This window comes from Dermacentor andersoni, chromosome 7, assembly GCF_023375885.2.
Source record: "Dermacentor andersoni chromosome 7, qqDerAnde1_hic_scaffold, whole genome shotgun sequence".
NCBI lineage: Eukaryota > Metazoa > Arthropoda > Arachnida > Ixodida > Ixodidae > Dermacentor > Dermacentor andersoni.
Window position 1 is genome coordinate 21,190,012 of NC_092820.1, and position 24,019 is coordinate 21,214,030.

Genomic DNA, 24,019 nt, shown 5'->3' on the forward strand with positions numbered 1-24,019 from the left:
ATTGGCAAAAGTAAATGGGTTTGGAATTGCAAAAAAATTATTGCGCCAATGACTGGCCTCTAGAACATTCAACGTATTGTATCATGGTCTGTAAAATAAACCTGCTTTCCACCCCTTACCACAGAAAGTGTTCTTGTTTCATAGCTATTGGACTTTTTCAACATTTCTTCTTTTGCCCATATTTTGCGGCAGTTCACCAAAATACACATATGTTTTAAAGTACCTTCAAAAATTACTTTTTTTACACCTACCATATCAACATTTTGCAAAATCGCAGGCCTCTGAAACTAAATGGCACTTAGTATGTGCAGTGATGCCATCTTTGTTCAATGCAAAGCGTGGTTTCTTGTGGTGAAGTGACCTCAGTGTTATTGTTCCTAAATTGAGGTTTGTGGATATTCGCAATGCAGCTAAGAAGCACAATCTCGCTGGTCGTTCCCAGATTGTTTAGCGTAGCTTTCTTGTTCTCAAGGAATTCAGCAGTTGCTTTCTCCACTGTTTCAACGAGTTCACTCTTGCTTGCCCTTAAATGTTACATTTTTCTGAACTCTTAAAATCACACAGGGGCCGTCCTGACAACTGTAATCACTTCCTGTTCCCACTGTGTAGAGGTTTTTTTTATTGTGGGTACGTTTGGTCTAATGAAGAACAAGTGCAAGCCATCAAAGCCAGCTTGCATTAAGTGTCTTGTTTCTACTGTGTAAAAAATATGTGTAAGCAACAAACACTGCGCCTTTACTACAAGACCCTGTTTTTCTAAGAAATCTAGGTGCCTAGAAGACATTGAGGAGACAGTCCCGCAAGCGGCGGGCTGCATGCCTGCAGCCTCGCCGCCACCCCGGTTCGACCCTCCTTTGCTGACCGCAGGCATCTCCCTCCGCCTCGAGCCCCGCGTTTTACGACCCTGGCGGTGTACAGTAGCCTGCGTCGGAGAGAGTAAAGTTGCATTTCAAAGAGAAAGGTTGTGTATCTGCTTGCTCCCCCAAGTTCGCGAGGCGCCCTTGTTGCGTGGGAGCCACTTGGGGCGAGTGTACGCGTGAGCCTTACTTTGCGTCGCGTTTTCTGGCCCACAGTGGCACATTCGCCGGCCGCTCTCGGCCAGAGCTAGTTTTGTGACCAAGTGCGCGGTTAGCTAGCTGAGTCCGCGGTAGAGAACCCCCTTTTGTTTACATATGACTAACCAGATCCATTCAGCTTAGCAGAAGCCCACTGCACATTTACCAGCAGCATGCCCCATCCAATTGGACAGCACGTCTGCATGTAATGTATATTTACACTGTACACACAAACTTACAAGCAGCACATGTGACCAGCTCAGGGGTGCCTCTCGCGCTCTAACGCACACACCATCCGATGGGACATCACGTCTGCATGTAATGTCTATTTACACTGTACACACGCACTTACAAGCAGCACGTGTGACCAGCTCAGAGGTGTCTCTCGCGCTCTAACGCACACACAATCCGATTGGACATCACGTGTACATGTAATGTTTATTTACACCGTACACACACACTTATAAGCAGCACGTGTGACCAGCTCAGAGGTGCCTCTCGCGCTCTAACGCACACACCATCCAATTGGACATCATGTCTGCACGTAATGTCTATTTACACTGTAAACACACACTTACACAAGCAGCACATGTGACCATCTCACAGATGCCTCTCGCGCTCTAACGCACACACCATCCGATTGGACACCACATCTGCATTTAATGTCTATTTACACTGTACACGCACACTTACACAAGCAGCACGTGTGGCCAGCTCAGAGATGCCTCTCGCGCTCTAACGCACACACCATCCGATTGGACATCACGTCTGCATGTAATGTATATTTACAGTGTACACACACACAAGCAGCACGTGTGACCAGCTCAGAGGTGCATCTCGCGCTCTCACACACCACCATCCAATCCACAGTCGCGCTGCTGCACATATTATTGTACATCCATTTGCAACACCACACTGCACACAACTAGCGCAGAAATCCTTCTCATGCCACACTGATAATACTTAACTATGCCATGGTGCAGGCAAAGCACGCCTTGCTTAGGACGACCATACTCTGCCTGTCTAAACAAAAACAGCATTTTCCTTAGCTTTCTACGACCACACTACTACTAAGCTTACTTTGCTGGCCTGCAGTAATAATAGAAATTACCAGTATGAATAAATAAGGTTTTGCTGTTCATTTCCCCACCTAAAAGATCCCGCTTTATTGCTTCTTGCTCCAGTACAGTTGGCCGATGACCTAGTGCCATTTTAGATTTGCTCTTTTTGGGTGCTGCATACCTCCGCTGTTTCTGAAGGTTTTGTTTGCAGACACCAATATAAGCTTTCCTGCAGGCTCTCTCACGTCTGCAAGCTTGTGCTTTTTAACTAACTTCGTTAAGTAATGTTCTTAGAATTCATCTTCTCGCAACTTATTTCAGGAAGGTTTTTCAACATCTGTTGAAAAGCAGCCTCAGCTTGCACTTTGAACTTTCCAATTCTTTTTTGTTTTTTTCTTCTTTCAAACATTCCTTCCCACGAAGCACGGAAGCAGCTATTTGATGTCTAAAAGATGTCTTGAACGGCTAATTCAAAAGTCTAATAGCTGTCCTGGTCAAAACCTTTTCTAGCCGTGGACGTCTACAGGTACTTCAGTAAGCCCTGCTAACGTTACGCTAAAAGTTGGCTAATAAACATCTCGACTAGAACAACTTCAAGAATTGTATTAGACGTTCCCAGGATTGTGTAGTAGTGGCTTCGGAAGCATTATATATGCAGGCTTTTATAAACATCTTGACAAGAACAAAATTAGAATTTAATTAGACGTTCCCAGAATTGCATTATAATTCGGAAACAATATGCAGGCTTTTATAGGTGTACTTACAGGAGCATATGTAAATGGTTATCCTACATTGGCATGGTAAAAAGCAAAATTATGACACGGCATGTTAATATATAGAACTGAAAAATAAATTTAAGCATTACATTGTTTATAATAACCTGCATAAAATTTTGTAACATGTAATAAATGGGATTTTTGTGCAATGACTCATCCAAGGCAAATGTGCACAACATGCAGCAAAAATGACCACCTGATCTTATGACAAAGCGGCTTTATTGACTAATAAAATAAAGGACATGCAGACCTTACATAATTTAAAAATACTATAGAAAAGGTGACCACATAAAATGATGATGTAGCTGCAGAATCCACAGCAATGGTCCCTTCCCTCTTGGATACCACTGCCTGCCCACAGATGTTTGCCCTGCTGCAGGCCTCACATGAAGGTTTGCTCTGCAATACAGCAGTGAAAAAGAAAGAAGCCACAAATTATTTACAATAAAGATGTTCAATTCAGTATTTAAAATAGAAAAATATGTGCCGTTGTTTTGCTTCGGTCACATTTACTTTATAATTTTAAGCAATTGCTTCTCTCAAAATCATATGCTACATGATGTTCAGCACTATTTTTTTTATATATCATGAAAAAGCAATTGTAGAGTGCAATTACACTGGCAAATGGTTTAATCCACACACAGACTTGCAGGACGTCATTAGCAGTGGTGATGGTTCGCAAACATATCTGTTAGGACAGTTACTGTCATTTATAGGGGTATTACTCAAGTTCGCGCGTGCGCACCTGACCCTTCTCTGGATCGCACAGCGCCGGTGGAGCGGCAGTCGCTCGCTAGCACTTTCGCAGCAGCCCTAACAGTCAGAGCTGTGACCCCTAACCCGCGGTTCCCAGTGAGTTGCGACCACGGCGGGTTCAGGCCAGTGGGGACAGGGTGAGTCTCGACCTAAGGTGTTTATTCACCTTAGAGTACAAGTATACCAACTGACAACAACAGCCACAACACATACAAATACAACACAAAACAAAACCACAGCCGCGGAGCATTCCGCACGTCTGGGGTGAAATAGACCGCACAATGTGGGAACCACAAAAGAGGCTGATAAGAGTTCAGCTCACCAGGGTGGATCCGCGCTCGGGCCCTGGGGCGGTCAGTCGCACACAAAGGCCGGCCGCAATAGGGGGAGAGCGTGCGGCGGTGTCAGCGGCTGAATTGAGATGCGGCCTGTCGCAAGCTCCTCAGCCGAAAGACAACAGTGCATCGGGGGAATAGCGCTTCTCCCCGAGCGGCGGAGAGGGAGTCTCCCCGGTTCCAAGAAAAGGAAAGGAGGGAACGGGGTGCCTTGGCTGCAGCGTCGCGGCCAGGCGCGAAGAGCAGCGGGAGCGGCAAAGGTGCCCTCTCCCCGCTACCCTCCGCGAGCGAGCACGTGATTATCGCGTGATAACCGCGTGGCCGCTCCGGAGATATCGGGATGCGCGTGCGATCCCCACATCCCCCCCTCCTTAAAATAACCCTTTAGCCGCTAAGAGGCCGCCGTCACCTGAGGCTTTCCTGAGAGAGGCATGCTACTCCGACAGCAACACGGTTTGAGTCCATGTTGGTGAGGGAGCAGCTCTAGCTGCAGACCGCAGTTGTCGCCGTGTAGGTAGTCGCGAGCCAGGCCGGAACGTTGAAGGATGTCGCGGAGCAGCTTGACAGTAACGGTATGTAGTAGGAGGCAAGAAGGCTGCTGGGTCCGGGGCACCTTGCGTCTCGGAGGCGTCACCCGCCTAGTCGGACGTGCCGGGTCCATGGTGGCGAAAGGGTCCCTGGATTTCTCTTGGCTGTTTCGATTATGCTGACGCGATCCCCGAACCAGCCTCGATATGGCGCAGGGCAGCTGTCTTTTGGTGTTGCCGGGGTTCGTTGTCCTCTGGTATTGGCGAACGCGTTTTTTTCTGTTCGTTCCGACACAGCTCTCTCGGTCGTTGCGCACGCTCGCGAGTTTCGGCACGCAAGATCGGCAAAGGCGCGCCGACCCACCCCTGACGATGCCTTGCACCTCGCAGCGCAGCAGGGGTCCACTCTGTCCCTGCGGGCGAAGTCTTTCGCTCGGCCTTGAGGCTGGATGCTTGGTTGCAGGGCTCGCAACTCGGTCGCAGAGCTGTGCGGTGCGGTTCGGCGAATTCTGCGCCGCCGGGACCGTTCCGGACCGGATGTCGCCCGCTGCACCTCTCACCTCGCTGTTAGCCGCCGGAGGATCTTTTCTCGCCGCCTGTTGCCTGCACTGCGCTGCTGACTGCTTACGGCCTGCTCGTTCGTACCCACAGCGGAGACTGTCTTTTCTTCTTGCGTGAATGTTGTTGCACGGCTCCCGACGGGCGGTCTGCTGCTGCGACAATTTTGTCAGCCCCTCTCGCTTCTTCCAAAGAGAAAGCGCGTGCTCGCTCTGGAAGCCTGCATACTAGACATCGGAGGAGCGTCCCGTCCGATATCGCGCACAATAAAATAGCCTCCGCGAACCGGACAGAGTTAGTTCTGCCGAGATCGCAAGTTATAACGCCGCACTGGGCTCGAATGTCGAGCTGTGCCACCCGATGCCGCTGCCTGCGGGCGCGGGAGAGCGTTCTCCTCGGGCCACTCGTTCCCTCTGTTGTAGGGTTTGAGATCACAGACATGCACCGGTCGGCTGATCGGTCTTAACTTCAAGTCCGCCAGCCTGTACACGAGCGAAGAGACAGTCTCTCGCACCCGGTACGGTCCTGTCCATTTCGGCGCCAGAGAAGCTGAGAATTTCTTACTGGCGTCGCTCAGGACGTGATTCCGCCTCAACACCAGGTCACCCACATTGTAGTGAACTTCCCGGTGAGAGCGGTCGTACTGCGCTTTCTGCTCGGCACGTGCAGTGCTCAGGTTCCGTCGCGCTTTTCGTAAAGCCTCCGTTACCTTCGCGCGCAGCCCAGTCGCATAATCGGCGCGCGCCGACGAAACAACCAGTTCCGTGCTGCTTCGTTCCTGTAGAGTAAGTTCTACCGGATTCAACAGCTCCCTCCCAAGGTTGAGGGTGGCGGGTGTATACCCAGTCGATCGATTCACTGTCGACCTGATAGCAAATCCAATTTCAGGAAGACAAGCGTCCCACTCATTGTGCGTCCCCGCAAATGCAACGAGCATGTGCTTGATGTTGCGGTTCACACGCTCAGTGGGATTCGCCTGGGCATGGTACGTGGTTGTTCTCCTGTGCTTAATGCCGAGAGCTCCACAAGAGTCCACGAAGAGTTTGGCAGTGAAATAGGACGCATTGTCCGTTATCAGCTGCTCAGGACAGCCAAATCGTGTAAACACCTCGATCAGCTTTCCCATGATTACGCGTGCCGTCAGCTTCCGTAGGGGGAACAGTTCCACTCACTTGCTGAAATGGTCTGTGACTACGAGAAGGAATCGGTTCCCGCTCGGTGTCCTGGGGTAAGGTCCCATGACGTCACATGCCGCAATTTGCCACGGTGTTCGGCTATTGATCGGCTGCATGAGCCCGGGTGGGCGTCCACCACGCGGCTTCACGCGTTGGCACACGTTGCAAGAGCGGGCGTAGCGCATCACATCCCGCTTCATTCCAGGCCAGGTAGCAAAGCGGCACAACTTCAGATAAGTCTTAGGGACACTTGCATGCCCGGCGATGCACGTATCGTGAAAGTAGCGTAAAAGTGCTCCTCTCAGCGTGCGTGGAACCACCGCTTTGAAGGACTCGTGTGTATCCTTCTCCGCGGGAATGTATCTCAGCAGGACGCCGTCAGAGTCTAGCAGGTAGGAATCCAACGCGCTCACAGCATTACCAGCTGTTTCGGAGCGCCGCGCACCCACAGCAATACCAGCTGCGTACATGTGCGCCGCGGCCGCGCCGCCGGGCTCCCGGAGCCCCTCGAACACTTTCTTTACAAAATGGATCCTCCCGCTGTGCCTCTAACAGCTCCTTTCTGCCGAACACGCTCCCCACTGAACTGACGCAGTCCAAGTGGTTCACGCTTTCGTCCTACGAAGGGGGTTTGTCTGCCCTTCCTTCGGGACCAGCGCCGTCGAGCATTGTAGCAGTTACTCTGCGCTTAGGCTGAGTCACTGAGGGGTCACGATGGGTGTTAATGTTACCCCTCCTGACAACCTCAATCGTCACAGCGGTTAGTCCGCTCTCAAGCTCAGTTTCGGGCGAGGTGAGTTGAGTAGTAATGTTACTCTTCTCACAGTGTTAAGAATGGCGAGCTGCAAGGAAATATTGCCACCCAATTACGACTGGGGGACAAGGCGCGCATCCCCCACTCTCCGTCGCTGCAGCTAGACTGCGTTCGAAGAAGCGGGCTTTGTGTGGAAAACCGCCCCCATCCACGAGCCCCATATCCGTTCTGACGAAACGGGTTCGACGAACGAACTATTGTGCCCGAGGTCCCCAGCACGAACCTGATTTTGCTACGCATGAGCAAGCCGCGGCGGGACAACGAGCTACCCAGAATGTCTCCGAGCTTCCCGGAACGACTCCCCTCTGTCGTCGGCTCCAGTCCTTCGCACCTGTGTGTTTGCGTGTGTGTAGGCATAAACGATACTGCGGAACGACTCCCCTCTGTCGTCGGCTCCGGTCCTTCGCACCTGTGTGTTTGCGTGTGTGTATGCGTCACCTTGTCGCGGGAGGCGGCTAGTTTTGCGATGACGAAACGAACTTTCGCTGCCTTGCATCGCCGGAGGACCGAGGGTTTAAAAACGGCTGCTGTGCGGAGGCTCGACACACTTCTCTCGTGCAGTCAGGTTGGACTGACACACTTTCTCTTGAGCAGTCATGTTGGACTGACACTCTTTTTCTTAAGCAGTCATGTTAGACTGATTTAATTTCTGTAAATAAACCCATTTTCCTCGTTCTCGATGAGAAGCAGTTCTTCCCTTCATCAACGTCCTCAGCGTGTTTAAGTTGGACGACGGCATGGGCCAGCTACCTTCGAATTCATGCCGGACGCCAATCTTGGCAACGGAGCTCGAGCGATGGGATTGAGCCCCCAATCCTGACAACTGGCTGACAGCGGTGAGATGGACTTTGCGACATGGTGCTGTATCTGCGGTGAGTGCTTGATTCTTGCTTTGACTCTCTAGGCTTCATTTTGTGGTTGTTCTGTTTAGAACTGTAGGGAAGCTAGATTGTTGTGTGTTAGCTAGGTTGTGTTTTCCTAGCTAGATTTAGAGAGCAGAATCAAGGCAGTAAAGCAGCAGTCATGGGGTTAAGGACACTGCTGAGAGACGAGTTGTTGATTGTTGGTGAGGACCTGGGCCTAGATGTACGCGAGGAAATGCCAAGATCAGAATTATTGCATATCATTTCCGAACAGGCCAGTGAGGAAGATATTGTAATGGGATTGGAACTTCTCAAAAAGAGAGAGAAACGGGAAAGAGAAAGAGAAGAACGCGAGTTAAGAAAAATGCAACTTGAACTTGAAAGCAAACGTTTGGAGTTGTCTCAAGGAAGTGAAGGCGCTCTGGGACGATCAAGTGAGGCAGAATCGTACCGCATGGACAGGCTATTAAAGCCATTTGAGGTCGGGACCGACACAGGCTTGTTCCTTAGTAATTTTGAAAGGACTTGCGAAAAGATGAACTTCGGCCCGAATACATGGCCACAGCGGTTGCTGTCTATGTTGCCGTGTGAGGCGGCGGAAGTAATCGCCAGATTGAGTGCACAGGATGCATATGATTATGCAAAAGTTAAGGCGAGTCTCCTGAAAAAATACCGCCTTTCAGCCGAAGCTTTTCGGCAAAGGTTTAGGAGCACAGGCAAGAAAGATAGCGAGGGATATCCGGAGTTTGCATATAGCTTAAAGGCCAACCTAGTCGAGTGGCTTAAAAGCGCGGAAGCGTACGACAGCAGAGACATGATCATTGAATGCATGTGTCTAGAACAGTTTTACAAAACCATCCCCCAAGCTGTGAAACTGTGGGTGCAAGACAGAGGTAATGTAAACACTGTGGAAAGGGCGGCTGAATTAGCCGAAGAGTACGCAACCCGTAGAAAGTTGAACGCCGAGGAGGGAAACTGGGACGGTCGAAATGGACCGCGGAAACCATTTCCGTTCAAAAAACGTGCGCAGACTAGACGATCGGAGCCTGTAGACATGGCGGAAAAGCCCGCAGAAAAGAGCGAGGAGAAACTTAACAGAGAAACCGCACAAAAAGAACAGAAAAGAAAATTCAAATCTTTTAGACCAATGCGCTGTTACAAATGCCACAAACTGGGACATATAGCTGTAAACTGCGAGAAGTCTAGCGTAGTTTTCTCCTACGTGGAGGAAAAGGATGAGAATATGGAACTTTTAAGTCCATATCTTCACGACCTGCAAGTTAATGGAAAACCACGCCGAGTGCTAAGAGACAGTGCCGCCACGATGGACATTGTCCATTCGTCTTACGTGACGGTAGATGACTTGACCGGAGAAGTAGCATGGATAAAACAGGTTGTAGAAGAACGCAGCGTGTGTCTGCCCATGGCCAAAGTCAAAATCAATGGACCGTTCGGGGAGCTAGAGACTGAGGCTGCAGTTTCCAAATTTTTGTCACTGCAGTATCCTTATACATCTTTTCGAATCGTTCGAATCGGTTACTGTGTGACAAAGGGCTCAAACTGGGAGAGGGCATAGTACAGGCATTGACCCGAGGCCAAGCTCGTAAGATCGCGGCGCTTTCGGTGGAAAATGCACACGCTCCTCCAGCGGAAGCAGAAAAGGGGATAACTTCAATACCCGAATCCGAGCTAGGCCCGAGGGACAAAAGAACAGTTGAGGAGAGCCTGCCAGCTGACCAGCTCAATGAGAGCGTAGCACTTGAGTGTCAAAGTTCTAGCCTGCAGGAAGAGCAAGCTGACGCACTCACAAGCGAGACAGGGTCGTTATTATCACCGGCCTCAAAGAACTTTGATCAGCTTTTACGTGTAGATAAAGAGTCACTGGCAGCTGAGCAAAAGAATGATGAGAGCTTAGCTAAATTACATGACACAGCTAAAGAAGGCATTGCTAGGCGCAACGTGACGATACATGAGAGAGGAGGTTTGTTGTATCGGCACTACAGAGATCGAAAGGGTAGGATTTTAGATCAGTTAGTCGTACCTACTAAATATAGGGAGGACCTTTTGAGTCTCTGTCATGGAAATGGGTGGTCCGGCCACCTAGGCATAAACAAATCAAAGGAAAGATTGCTTATGGAATACTACTGGCCTGGCTGTTTCAAAGACGTAGAAAACTTTGTAAGATCATGCGACGCCTGCCAGCGTTCTGGTAAACCAGGAGAGACATGGAAAGCTCCACTGAAGGTAGTGCCCTTAATAACAGAGCCTTTCAGACGACTTGTAATAGACACGGTAGGGCCTCTTCCAAAAACAAAATCAGGCAACAGGTACTTGTTTACCATGCTGTGTCCGGCTACCAAGTTTCCAGAAGCAATCCCCTTGAAAGAGCTCAGTTCCACCGAAGTAGTAGACGCGCTTTTGACAGTGTTTGCACGAGTTGGGTTTCCAGCCGAAATTCAGGCAGATCAAGGGTCAGTATTCACGAGCGCACTGACTTCCACATTCTTGCAAAAGTGCGGGGTAAAGTTAATACACAGTTCTGTCTATCACCCTCAGTCAAACAGTGTAGAGAGGTGGCCTTCGGTGCTTAAGCGAGTTTTGCGTGCGCTCTGTTACGAGCATAAGGAGGACTGGGAGAACTGTCTGCCGGCAACTTTGTTTGCTTTGCGAACGGTTCCACATGAAGCGACAGGGTTCTCACCAGCAGAACTAGTGTATGGGAGGACACTCCGTTCTCCACTGAGAATGTTAAGAGAGATGTGGGAAGAAAGAGGGGAGAGTCCAACAGTGGTTGAATACGTGCTAAATTTACTGGAACGGCTCAGCGCAACCCAAGAACTAGTCGGAAAGAACATGGGAGTAGCTCAAAAGAACGCCAAATTCTATTACGACAAGAATGCGAGGCTTCGTACATTTAACGCCGGAGACCAGGTAATGATCCTCAAACCTTGAAGAAAGAACAAGCTTGAAGTTCACTGGGACGGGCCCGTTAAAGTGTTGCACAAACTTTCAGATACTAACTATGCTTTGAGAATGCCCGGTCGCAGGAAGGAAGTGAGGATATATCACTGTAATTTGATGAAGCCGTATGTAGAGCGGAGCCGAGTCGTTAACTATACCATCAAAGAGCCGGATGGCATTGGTACCAAGTTTAAGAAGTATAGGGCGACCTCCAACTCTGAAATCGGCCTAGAAGAAGTAGTCGAGCACTCGGGAAGCTCGCACGCTCTAAAACCCGAGCAGTTAGATGAGCTAAAAGAGGTGTTAGGGGAATATCTCGACAGATTCAGCGATCGGCCGGGTAGAACCTAACTGATAACGGATGAAATTGAGCTGACATCAACCGAACCAGTAAGATCAAAGCCTTACAGGGTGTCTCCAAGACAGAGAGAGATTATGGAGGCAGAGAAACAGCGCATGCTAGAGTTGGGAGTTATTGAGCCCGCTGAGAGTGACTACACGTCACCGCTAATACTGGTAGAAACCCCTAACAAGGACCCTCGTGCGTGTTTTGACTACAGGAAGTTAAATGCCATCACTAGGGATCAGCTGTACCCGATACCCAACATTGAGGAACGAATTGAAAGAGTTAGCGCTGCTAAATAAATTTCAACTATAGATCTCGTGCGGGGTACTGGCAAGTTCCCCTTTCGGAAAGTGCCAGCCGCTATGCCGCATTCATCTCGCCTGTAGGCACTTTTCGCCCTCTCGCACTCAGCTTCGGGCTGAAGAACGCGCCGTTTAGCTTCTCTAAGTTAATGGATATTGTCCTAAAAGACTTGCAGGAATTCGCCTTGCCCTATCTTGATGATGTGGCAATTTTTTCGGACAGCTGGGAACAACACGTATCGCACCTCAAACAGGTGTTCTCACGGTTGAGGGAAGCCGGCTTGACGATGAAAGTGGAAAAGTGTAGGTGTGGTTGTTCGCAGGTTACTTATCTGGGCCATGTTGTCGGTCAGGGCATGAGACGGCCGGCGGAGCTGAAAATAGCTACGATTGGAGGATTTTCTCAGCCGCGCACGAAAACGGACCTTCGTTCATTTTTGGGACTTGTGGGGTACTATCAACGGTACATTCCGAATTACTCGCAAATGGCAAGCCCATTAACAGACGCCCTCCGAAAGGGAGCACCGAGTAACGTACACTGGGATAAAGACAAAGAGAACGCTTTCCAAAGTTTGAAAACGCTATTGGTTTCTCGCCCTGTGCTTCGCGGGCCAGACTACACAAAGGAATTCATAGTTCAATGCAACGCAAGCGACAGAGGTATGGGCGTGGTACTTAGTCAGGTCGGCGACGATAACGAGGAGCATCCTATCCTCTATGCCAGCCGTAAACTAAATGTAAGAGAGGAAGCCTACAGCGCTTCAGAGAAGGAATGTGCTTGTTTAGTTTGGGCCGCACATAAGTTGTCGTGTTACTTGTACGGAGCGAAGTTCATTTTCGAGACCGACCACTCTCCTCTGACGTGGCTCAATCAAATGTCACACAAAAATGGCCGCTTGCTACGATGGAGCCTCAATCTCCAAGAGTACAACTTCTCCGTTAGATATAAGAAGGGAAAGTTGCATAGCAATGCGGATGGTTTGAGCAGGCTAATTTGAATTCTGCGTTTGAGGGTCCCGCCTAAATTTTAGGGTTACTAGTGCTAATTTTATTAAGCGAAGAAGATCCCCTCTCATTTAACAGGATTCCATCCATGATTGCTGAATTCGTCAGCAGGAATTTGCTTCAGAAATTGGCATAGCGAAATGCAGCATTTTTTGTTTCTGCACTTCTGTTGTTTTTTTTTTTTTGAAGCCTAGCGAGTCTAAAGTGAGAGCCAATGCACGTCATCTCGGCGCAGAGCCGTGTTGTGGGGTTCATTTTGCAGTTGCCTGTCCTTGTTGGATGTTTTGGGGCGGTGACATCAATACACAAGTGGTCGCTGCGAGCCAAGACATCAATCCCCCCCCTGACCACTTGCCGTTCTCTTCCTGCCTAGCGGTTGTCAGCGCTAGACAGTCGAGATTTTTCGGGCCATGGAGGCGCTGTTAAGAATGGCGAGCTGCAAGGAAATATTGCCACCCAATTACGACTGGGGGACAAGGTGCGCATCCCCCACTCTCCGTCGCTGCAGCTAGACTGCGTTCGAAGAAGCGGGCTTTGTGTGGAAAACCGCCCCCATCCACGAGCCCCATCTCCGTTGTGACGAAACGGGTTCGACGGACGAACTATTGTGCCCGAGGTCCCCAGCGCGAACCTGATTTTGCTACGCATGAGCAAGCCGCGGCGGGACAACGAGCTACCCAGAATGTCTCCGAGCTTCCCGGAACGACTCCCCTCTGTCGTCGGCTCCAGTCCTTCGCACCTGTGTGTTTGCGTGTGTGTAGGCGTAAACGATACTGCGGAACGACTCCCCTCTGTCGTCGGCTCCGGTCCTTCGCACCTGTGTGTTTGCGTGTGTGTATGCGTCACCTTGTCGCGGGAGGCGGCTAGTTTTGCGATGACGAAACGAACTTTCGCTGCCTTGCATCGCCGGAGGACCGAGGGTTTAAAAACGGCTGTTGTGCGGAGGCTCGACACACTTCTCTCGTGCAGTCAGGTTGGACTGACACACTTTCTCTTGAGCAGTCATGTTGGACTGACACTCTTTTTCTTAAGCAGTCATGTTAGACTGGTTTAATTTCTGTAAATAAACCCATTTTCCTCGTTCTCGATGAGAAGCAGTTCTTCCCTTCATCAACGTCCTCAGCGTGTTTAAGTTGGACGACGGCATGGGCCAGCTACCTTCGAATTCATGCCGGACTCCAATCTTGGCAACGGAGCTCGAGCGATGGGATTGAGCCCCCAATCCTGACAACGGTCAACGGGCGCGCGCGAAAGTGCGTCCGCCACAACGTTGTTCTTTCCTCTCCTGTAGCCAACGGTAAAATCGCATCGCTGCAGGAGAAGTGCCCATCGCGCGAGCCGGCCGCTCGGCTTTCCTAAGCGCCTAAGCCAAGTTAGTGCCATATGATCGGTCTCAATTATGAATGGGACTCCATCAATATAGTAGTCGAACTTTTTGAGAGCGAAAATGATCGCCAGACATTCCTTTTCGGTCACGGAGTAATTTTTCTCTGCGGGAGTCAAAGAGCGGCTGGCAAAAGCTACCGGGCGCAAGCTACCTTCGTGCTGTTGGAGCAGAACCGCTCCTAGGCCAAGGTCGCTGGCGTCCGTATGAATGACAAATTCTTTGTTCAAGTCCGGTAGCCTTAACTCAGTGGTTTCCACGAGCGCTTTTACGAGGTTGCGCAGTGCCTCCTCTTGCTCGGGACCCCACCTCCACTGCTCACCTTTCCTCAACAGCACTGTCAAGGGGGCTTGCAGTGCAGCGCAGTTTGGGATGAACTGTCGATAGAAGTTCGCCAGCCCCAAAAAGCGTCTCAGTCCGCCTATGTCTGCCGCTGACGGGAAGTTCAATAATGCCTGAACCTTGTCATCACACGGCAGAAGGCGTCCGTTATCAAGTTTAAAACCCAGTAGCGTTACTCGGGTTGCTGCGATCTGGGTCTTGGTCTGGTTTAGCGTTATCCCCGCAGACCTCAGACGCTCCAACACGTCCCTGAGATGGCGTAAGTGCCCATCAAAGGTACGCGAGTATACCACAACATCGTCCAGGTAAGCAAGAGCGTGGTGCCACCTTGCGTCACCCAAGACACGGTCCATCAGGCGCTGGTAAGTCGCAGGCGCACCGACAAGTCCGAATGGCATACGGGTAAACTGGAAAAGTCCCCTGTGACAAGTGAAGGCAGTCTTATCTCGGTCACAGGGATCTACCTCCACCTGAAAGTATCCTCTGCTTGCATCGAGTGTAGTGAAGTACTTCGCTCCGCCAACGTTGGATACGATCGAGGGAATGCTAGGAAGCGGATATGCGTCCTTGCGTGTCACCTCGTTCAGGCGGCGATAGTCAACACAAAGGCGGGGCGTCCCATCCTTTTTAGGAACCAACAGCACAGGAAAACCCCATGGGCGGTCCGACCATTCAACAACGCCTGTATCGAGCAGTTCGTCCAGAGCGCTGTCTAGTGCTTTCCTCTTAGCCAAACTCACCGGCCGAGGATTGCACTTCCACGGAGAGGCGTCGCCTGTCTCAATTTTGTGCCTGTATAGCGTAGTGCAACCAGGCCGCTCTGTGAATACGGCGTCATATTCAGTCAGAAGCGATGAGAGGCGAGCCTTTTCTTCCCCCGACAAACTGCTTGAGTCGTCCAGCAGCGGGTGGTATCGTTCGCCCCTCACTGCGGCACAGTCTGCCACCGCAGCGGGGGTTATGGGCTGTGCGGGAGGGGAGCAGTTCCCCTCCGCGCCTCTTTTCTCAGTGCGGTTGGCCGGACGGCATGTCGACCCGGCCGCAACCGTTCTGAGGGACCTTTTCGGGCAATCGTTTGGTCGGTCTGCGCGCGAAGCATCATCGAACGAAGTTGTCTCTGACGCTTTTTGAAATGAAACGAAAGGTTTCAGGGTGCCACATGCTCGCTCCCTATATCCTCCGTTGCAGACGTCAATAACAATGCCCGTCTTGGCGAGAGTTAAGTTGTGTTGTGTTCTTTTCTCCTTGAAATCGACCAAAGTGTCTTCAAGGTGATTATCGGCGTTGATGAAGCAGGAGGCAGGTTGGAGGTAACAAAACTTGAAGATATATTGCAACGGAAATATTTACACAGTCAAATATAGAGTTAGCAAAAGAACACTGATGCAAAAACACACATGTGAACAGCACCTTACTCTTCTACTTTCTCTTAAGTTAGAGCCTAGGACAACTGTCACTACATACGACCAACCGAGTCTCACTGTTCTACCACTAAGTGGTTACGGCTCAGACTAGCGTTGCATCGTACGGAGTCTTACTGTTCTATCAGGTTTAGTGATTACAGCCTAGACTGAGGACCAAGCACCTCGTCTCGATTGTTATAGTTGGAAGAGACAAAGAAAAGGGGTGGTAGGGTCGTTAGCCCATCCCACGGAAGCAGTTGCCAATGAGAGTTGACAGTTTCTTAAGCCACAACCCAAAGGGATGGGTTTACTCTCAAAAGTAAATGTGTTAGAAAACAACCCTGTTTTCCCTCTTCCCACAGCTTCGTTTCCCTCTCCTATTTACACGTGGTCAGTGACGGCCTCGGCAAACACGCCAGGCACGCACGATTTATTGCGGCCATCTCGCACCTCAGCCGCGTTTCTAGCAAGCAGGGGGCTCGGGCGCTGGTGTCCCAACACCGCGTACCGCAGTCCCCCTCAAGGTCTATTGAGGAAATTTGGCAGGTCAAAAAAGAACCGACTGCTTCGTTTGAGGTGAACAAAACAACTAACTTTATTTCGATAGTGATGCCCGCTGCCGAGCGAGTTCGGAGGAGCACAGGGTTGCCCGTTGACGAAAAGAATTAGGCTAAAGTTGGCAGTCTCTTCATACTCCCCCCGGAATGAGCTTCAGGTCATTCGTCCATGTATTCCATTGGGTACAACAGTTGAATCGGTCTTCTCAATGTGGTTCCACTAGGCATGCGCACCATGCAAGCTCTGATTCTTCCATCTCGTCCGAGAAGAACTTCTGCCACTTGTCCAGTCAGCGGTACGATAAAGTTCGTCCATCGCCCTTACGTACTCGAGCAAGGATTCGTCCGGATGCGGAGTACGTAGCTCCAACTCGCGCCGCAGACGACGCTCGTAATCTGCGGGCAGGAATTCCTCGCGTAAGGTCGCTCGGAACTCGGCCAGCGTGCTAGACCGGTGGCCAGTAAGCCGGAACCAGCGGGCAGCGTGATCAGTCAACGACACTGGTACGAAGCGTTCCAGTATCTCGCCATCGGACAGCCCCGTTGCGCGCTGGTAAGTCAGCACGCGATCGAGCTATTCGTTGACGCTAACTGAATCATGATACCCGCTGTAGGTGGCTAAGTCCACCCTCACTCTCGGTCTAGCAGCTGCGGCAGATGTCAGTAGAGTGTTCTGCACGGCACCTGTCAAGCTCTCAATCAAGCGCATCGCATCGTGCAACAGTGCCTGCTGAGACTCGCTCTGGCCAGTAATGCCTGGCACAGGAGCGGGACGCGTTGAGCAAGTGTGCCGCTGTGGCTCCATGCTCTCCGCAAACTCTGGCGAAGGGTTCGGCGTAATGTGCCTCACGCCTTCAAGGGTACATCCTGCCGGAGAGAGCGCCTCATGTGTAGCGCTACCCTCTTCGAAGCTTATCAAATTCCCAGGGCTAATGTTCGCCGCAGGGTATGACTGAGCGGTAGCAGTTACCGCCGCTTCGAATTGTTGCCTGTTGGTAGCAACCTGCGACAGCGTATACAACGGCTGTAAGTCAGCCCCGTATGCTGCCATGGTTCGTGTAGTGGCAGTCACTCACACAAACAGACTCAACCTGTCACACCTCTGGCCCCACGTTGGGCGCCAAATATAGGGGTATTACTCAAGTTCGCGCGTGCGTACCTGACCCTTCTCTGGATCGCACAGCGCCGGTGGAGCGGCAGTCGCTCGCTAGCACTTTCGCAGCAGCCCTAACAGTCAGAGCTGTGACCCCTAACCCGCGGTTCCCAGTGAGTTGCGACCACGGCGGGTTCAGGCCAGTGGGGACAGGGTGAGTCTCGACCTAAGGTGTTTATTCACCTTAGAGTACAAGTATACCAACTGACAACAACAGCCACAACACATACAAATACAACACAAAACAAAACCACAGCGGCAGAGCATTCCGCACGTCTGGGGTGAAATAGACCGCACAATGTGGGAACCACAAAAGAGGCTGATAAGAGTTCAGCTCACCAGGGTGGATCCGCGCTCGGGCCCTGGGGCGGTCAGTCGCACACAAAGGCCGGGCGCAACAAGGGGACGGCGTGCGGCGGTCTCAGCGGCTGAATTGAGATGCGGCCTGTCGCAAGCTCCTCAGCCGAAAGACAACGGTGCATCGGGGGAATAGCGCTTCTCCCCGAGCGGCGGAGAGGGAGTCTCCCCGGTTCCAAGAAAGGGAAAGGAGGGAACGGGGTGCCTTGGCGGCAGCGTCGCGGCCAGGCGCGAAGAGCAGCGGGAGCGGCGAAGGTGCCCTTTCCCCGCTACCCTCCGCGAGCGAGCACGTGATTATCGTGTGATAACCGCGGGGCCGCCCCGGAGATATCGGGATGCGCGTGCGATCCCCACACATTTCAGTGGTGATGGTGGGTTCTGTAAGTTGAAGCAACAGGCATACTCTAGCCTGGCAATTAAGGCGAGCAATTGCTCCTTTCAAGTGTCTCTTACAATTATTATTGCGGTATTGTACCACATGTCTATAAAACCACTCTTTCCAAAGGAGCCCGGAAACACTCTTCTAACTAAATATAGAATGGCCTTACTATGAAAAGATGTCATCACATGCCGTAAACATTTTTCGAATACTGCAACTATAAGCAGAGTAATCGCACCAATACCCGACTTACTATTTTCGTGTCTACTAGTGCACTGGAAGCTACACAGTGGAGAAGCCAAGAGAGCACAGCAAAGGTCAACAGTTGAGTGTCGTGGCACCCTGTTCTGGCCCGTGATAGACTACACTATGCAGCACGTTGCTGCCATCTCAGAGGCCACACGCAGCCGATGCAGCTACGCACAGTGCAAAGATGAAATTATTATTCTCTTTTTGAGGTTGCAGACATTTTTCATTTATTTAACTCAAATTAGGAATTATATATTACTGAGAATACTCTTGCGATCACGAAATCAGCCAATAGCAATGGTGGGCCAGCTGCTTTCAATGTGGCAACATTGCGGAAGCGAGAGGAAGCAATTTTTCGTTGTGTTTGACATGTGGTTGTAAATTCCCTGCTTGATGTAGTGCAGTAATATTCGGTTCATATGTCCACAGCAGCCTCTACGACAGATCAGCATTGTTTTCTCACTATGTTCAAGAAGTGTTTCAGGGCTGCTTTTAAGAATGCAACAAGATGTGAAGCTTGGAACCATGCGACTTACCTCGACTAGACAAAAACAACTGCAGCCAGCACGCCTCGTGGTTCCATGAAAGAGTAAACGGAAGAGCTGCACAGAAATTAAAAGTAGACAGTCCACAAAACAGTCAAGCTCTGTCTTGGAACCATGCGGCTTACCTCGACTAGACAAAAACAACTGCAGCCAGCACGCCTCGTGGTTCCGTGAGAGTAAACATAAGAGCTGTGTAGGAATTAAAAGTAGTCAGTCCACAAAGCTGTCAAGCTCTGGCTTGGAACCATGCGGCTTACCTCGACTAGACAAAAACAACTGCAGCCAGCACGCCTCGTGGTTCCGCGAGAGTAAACATAAGAGCTGCGTAGAAATTAAAAGTAGTCAGTCCACAAAACAGTCAAGCTCTGGCTTGGAACCATGCGGCTTACCTCGACTAGACAAAAACAATGGCAACCAGCAGGCCTTGTGGTGTCGTTAATGAGTAAACGTAACAGCTGCATCAAAATTAAAAGAAGACAGTAAAAAAAAAGAAACAGTCAATCCTAGCATGCTTCTATATGTGTACCTTAAGTTTGATTGGTGAGCACACAACTGCTTGAAAAATGTGGCTGCTTTGCCACCATTTAACCGTTTATGTATTGGTCCGTTTCAACATGTGTCCTACAGCAAGGTAAAAAACCTAATTTGTAGCAAGATACAGACCTTCATAAGGATATATGGGCGACAAGAATGAGAAAATTACAATTCATGACCTGCTTCACACTTAAGAAATGCTCAGCAGTCTGTAAAGTTGCAGCCTGATATTTATTTTCCGTGTAATTAGGCACATTAATTTTTAACTGCACAAATCTTCATAACGCTATTGAATATATATCAGCTCTGAATATACAAAAGATGCATCATGAAACACATTGTAATTATTGCATAAATTTCAGAACTGAAATGAATATGAAGGCATATTTAGGAATTTAGAAACTGCACCATAGATTATTTCGTTTATTTTTCATGTCTGTATATCAGCCTATATTTCAAGAATGTCCTCGAGGTGAAAATCAGCATGAGTGCCCTCGGGCCAGCACATATAAAAATAATCTGACATGGACAAGCCTAAATTGAGGAGTTAATACGTGTGAGTTCTTTAAAATAATGGATCAGATTACCGCTTCATGGCTGCATCAAGACGGGCTTGCGCATTCTTTAGCCATGCCATGATACCTGTACGGATCTCTGCATCTGAAGCAGATGCTGTTGCTGCATTTTTTCGTACAGACTCTGTAAAAAGCACTAAGTTATACAATGGGCATTCAGCAAAACCACACAGGTCTCCAAATAACCATCTTTTGTATATTAAGTGACTGAATTAACGTTCTGAAAACTTAGCTAGTTATCTAATTGCCGATTTTTTTTTACATACCACAGCTACTGCCACATTATGAAATACTGTGGTGGAGGGCTGCAGACATATGGTTGGTATTCAATCATTTGACAATGCGTTCAGTTGAATGCCATAGCCAGTAGCCCACTGCCAGAAGTGCCCCACTCAATGCGTTTAAACTGAGCTTGCATATGGCAAAACAATTTTTTAATGTTTCGTTACAGCTTACAGATTGCAAAATTACACATTATGACTCGATGTGCACTTAAAGCAAGCCAATGCTGTAAATCTAGCATGCAACGCATTACAGTAACTTGCAGGCACTTGCACACCGCTTACCCAGAATCATGCGGCACAACTCCGTCTCAGCCAAGGCTTTTTCCTTTTTGCCCATGGAGACTGTACATGACAGCGACGGAATCGTGAAGTAAATATTTCAAGATGTTTGCAGTTGTTGAGCGCACTGTGTTGCCGCCAATGTGACCTAGGACTTTGCACTGTTGAAGAACAGCAAAATAATTATACTTATAAAACCAAGTTATTGAATATTATTTACCAGTTGCCTGCGGGTGCTGTTAGGGCTTCTCAAATTACCTTCCAGACGGTCAATTTCATCAACCGTCCTTAGTGGGTATGTCTGTGCAGGCTTTTCATCCATCTCGCACTCGCGGTTACTACCTAAGAGGTTCAATATGGCCTCATTTCGCGTTTTTAAGACAGTCATGTCTTTCAAAATGCTGCGAGTAGCGGCTGAAATGTGAAGACAAAGATACTACCTAATGGTTTGCAAATGCATTAATGTAAGCACATTTCTCAGTCAATATAAGAAACTGTATTCCACTACCACAAAGGCTTTTTTATGGATGGGATTAAACAGAATCTGGCAACATCTTAATAAATGAAGATAAATTACCTATTTGGAAAAGGGAAAACTCAAACAGTGTATTGAATACATACACAGAAAAGGCTGTATGTGGCATGCAGATATGTGCATTCACGTGAGCAGTGATGCATTTATTAGCATGTAAAAAGGTGGGAAATATTAAATTTCTCATTTACCAAATCAACTAAATTCCTTAAGTGCAATATCTGTGTAATACCATTATTGATGAGCAAACTGTATGCAAAATAAAATTTACCAAAATGTGCTTACATGAGATCTCCGTCCTGATTGAAGTCAGCAGACTTTGGTCAGTTTGTGCTGTAGATTGGAAACAAATATACAAGGATTTAAGATGTCTTTTGTAAAATTTATACAGCTGAGAAGAGGTTTATTGGCGGCTCCTAAGGCAAAAGCGCAGCGACCGGGAACGGCGAGACAGCTCGAAGCACTGTCCAAAAAAGGCGACAGTAATCAACAGCGCGAGCGGAGCCGAGCCGCGCGTTGGCGATGTGTCTGAGTCGCGAGGCGCGTCTTCTTCTTCACAATCTCCCCCCGGACAAAAAGAGCCATCCTGGCGCCTTAAAAATCAGGAGGCAGAGGGTCGTGGTAGGGCTTGAGACGCGAGACGTGGACAATGTCACGTCCACGCCGGCGCAAGTCTTCAGGTGGTGACAGTGGCTCAATTAGAAAATTCACCGGAGATGTTTGCTCCAAGACTCGGTAAGGCCCTTCGAATTTTGGGACGAGTTTCGAGGAAAGCCCCGGAGTCTGGAAAGGGACCGACAACCACACAAGAACGCCTGGAGCGTAGGTGGTGTTTGGATGCGTGTCGGTGCGGTTTTCTTTTTGGCGCTGCTGTTGCTCTGCCGTAAAGGAGCGCGCTAGCTGGCGGCATTCTTCGGCTTGTCGGGCGACGTCGGAAACAGGTAGACACTCGGAGGCGTCAGGACGGTATGGAAGGAGCGTGTCGATGGTATGCGTAGGCTCGCGGCCATACAGGAGGAAGAAAGGTGAAAATCCCGTAGTGGCCTGGATCGCGGTGTTGTACGCGAACGTGACGAATGGAAAGATGCGGTCCCAGTTACCATGATCAGATGTCACGTACATAGAGAGCATGTCACCAAGTGTGCGGTTAAATCGCTCTGTGAGCCCGTTAGTCTGTGGATGGTATGCCGTGCTTGTCCGATGAATAATATGGCATTCCGAAAGCAAACTTTCGACGACTTCGGAGAGGAAGGCGCGACCTCGATCGCTGAGGAGTTCCCGAGGTGCGCCGTGTCGAAGCACGAAGCGATGTAGGACGAAAGAGGCTACATCCCGCGCTGTAGCACCTGGTAAAGCAGCAGTTTCGGCGTAGCGTGTCAAATGGTCAACAGCAACTACGATCCACCGATTGCCGTCTGGCGTCATAGGAAGCGGGCCGTATAGGTCGATGCCGACGCGATCGAAGGGTGTGGCAGGGCACGGGAGCGGCTGCAAGGCACCAGATGGGCGTAAAGGCGGCGATTTGCGGCGTTGACAGTCAAGACAGCACCCAACAAACTTGTGTACAAAATTGTACATGCCGCGCCAGTAGTAGCGGTGGCGAATTCGTTCGTACGTCTTGAAGACTCCGGCGTGGCCACACTGCGGATCGTTGTGGAAAGCGGCACATATTTGAGACCTTAAGCTGCGGGGCACCACCAGAAGCCACCGACGACCTTCAGGAGTGTAATTGCGTCGGTGCAGCAGCTGGTCACGAATGGCAAAATGAACTGCTTGGCGTCGGAGGGTTCGGGATACAGGGATGGTCGACGATCCAGAAAGATAGTCGAAAAGAGAAGCGATCCACGGGTCACGACGTTGTGCGGTTGCAAAGGAGTCCATGTCGAGAGATGACACGGAATGTGCGGAAGTTGTTGCGCAGGCCGAGTCTGGAGGTAAAGGTGAACGAGACAAGGCGTCTGCGTCGGAGTGTGTGCGTCCACTGCGGTATACGACGCGAATATCGTACTCCTGGATGCGTAGTGCCCAACGGGCTAGGCGGCCAGTGGCATCTTTCAAGTTGGCGAGCCAACAAAGCGCGTGGTGATCTGTGACCAAGTCGAATGGGCGCCCGTACAGATATGGTCGGAACTTGCCAAGTGCCCATATTAAGGCCAAGCACTCTTTTTCGGTCACGCTGTAATTGGCCTCAGGCTTCGTCAGTGTGCGACTCGCATAGGCGACTACGTATTCGGGGTAGCCCGGCTTTCGTTGGGCGAGTACGGCGCCGAGACCGACCCCGCTGGCATCTGTATGTACTTCAGTTGCAGCTGACGGGTCGAAATGGCGAAGAATAGGTGGGGAGATGAGAAGACGACGCAGCGTAGCGAAGGCGGAGTCACATGCAGAGGACCAGCAGGAGAGGGCGGCGTCACCGCGTAGAAGCTGAGTCAATGGCGCCATGATCGATGCGAAATTTCGAACAAAGCGCCGGAAATATGAGCATAGGCCCACGAAGCTTCGAAGTTCTTTGATGGTCTGAGGCTTCGGAAACTCAGCGACTGCTCGAAGCTTTGCAGGATCGGGTAGAACGCCGTGCTTGGACACAACGTGGCCTAAAATGGTGAGCTCTCGCGCGGCGAAGCGGCACTTCTTGAGGTTCAGTTGAAGGTCAGCGTTCGTTAGACAGGTCAAAACTTGTCTGAGGCGGAGCAGGTGAGTAGGAAAATCAGGCGAGAAAACCACGACATCGTCGAGGTAACACAGACATATAGACCACTTGAGGCCACGCAGCGTGTTGTCCATGAGTCGTTCAAAGGTGGCAGGGGCGTTACAAAGCCCGAAAGGCATCACCTTAAATTCATACAAGCCGTCAGGCGTAATGAACGCGGTTTTCTGGCGATCGGCCGCAGCCATCGGGACCTGCCAGTACC

The 24,019-nt window shown here is 50.1% G+C and overlaps 1 long non-coding RNA gene across 1 annotated transcript; it reads right to left on the reverse strand.

Moving 5' to 3' along the window:
• Nucleotides 1-3,092: 3,092 nt before the first annotated feature.
• Nucleotides 3,093-19,541, reverse strand: LOC126535671 (uncharacterized). The gene is made up of 6 exons (XR_008613427.2): nt 19,430-19,541; nt 19,293-19,358; nt 19,161-19,224; nt 19,029-19,092; nt 18,895-18,960; nt 3,093-3,291 (listed from the first exon to the last, which is right to left on the reverse strand). It is a non-coding gene; the product is annotated as an uncharacterized lncRNA (long non-coding RNA).
• Between the last annotated feature and the right edge of the window lie 4,478 nt (nt 19,542-24,019).